We start from the raw sequence: 862 nt of genomic DNA, 5'->3' as shown, positions 1-862 counted from the left end.
CCGTCTCCTTTTCCCAACCATGGCGCTTCATCTCCCGCATCGGTGGCCCAGGTCAGGGTTTATGATTGCAAGTCGCGTCCGGTCCCTTCTGTCTGAACTAGAGTCCTTCCTATTACCACCTCTCCTTGAGGTCCATTCATGTACACCTCCATGGTGTACACCTAGGCCACAGATTCTTCTGGACCTTTCGCATGGCCCTAAGGACTCCATTAACCCTGCAGCTCTCTGCTATCACTTCCTCTCAATTCTCGACATGTAGCAGGGCCTCAAAGTGGTTTACACTGATGGCTGATGGTCATGTAGGCTTTGCGTATGTTCATGGAGGACATATTGAACAGCGCTCCTTGCCAGGTGGCTGCAGTGTTTTCACTGCAGAGTTGGCGGCCATCTCTCATGCTCTTGAGCACATCCACTCATGCCCTGGCGAGTCACATCTGCTCCTTCCCTGGCGAGTCATTTCTCCTGTGTACTGACTCCTTGAGCAGCCTATAAGCTACCGACCAGTGCTACCGTCACCATCCTTTGGCAGCGTCCAGTCAGGAGTCCATCTATGCCCTGGAAGGGTCCCGTCATTCAGTGGTGTTTGTGTGGACCCCAGGAAACATCGGAATCCCAGGCAACAAACTTGCCGACAGGCTGGCCAAACAAGCTATGCGGAAACCGCTTCTGGAGATGGGCATCTCCGAAACTGACCTGTGTTCTGTCTTATGCTGCAGGGTTTTTCGGCTTTGGCAGACAGAATGGCATAACAGTACGCACAACAAACAGCATGTCATTAAGGAGACTATGAATGTGTGGAAGTCTTCCATGCGGTCCTCTCACAGGGAATCAGTTGTCCTCTGCCGGCTCTGTATTGGCCATA

This window comes from Schistocerca nitens, chromosome 1 (assembly GCF_023898315.1).
Source record: "Schistocerca nitens isolate TAMUIC-IGC-003100 chromosome 1, iqSchNite1.1, whole genome shotgun sequence".
In the NCBI taxonomy this organism is placed as follows: domain Eukaryota; kingdom Metazoa; phylum Arthropoda; class Insecta; order Orthoptera; family Acrididae; genus Schistocerca; species Schistocerca nitens.
This window is presented reverse-complemented; position numbering follows the sequence as displayed.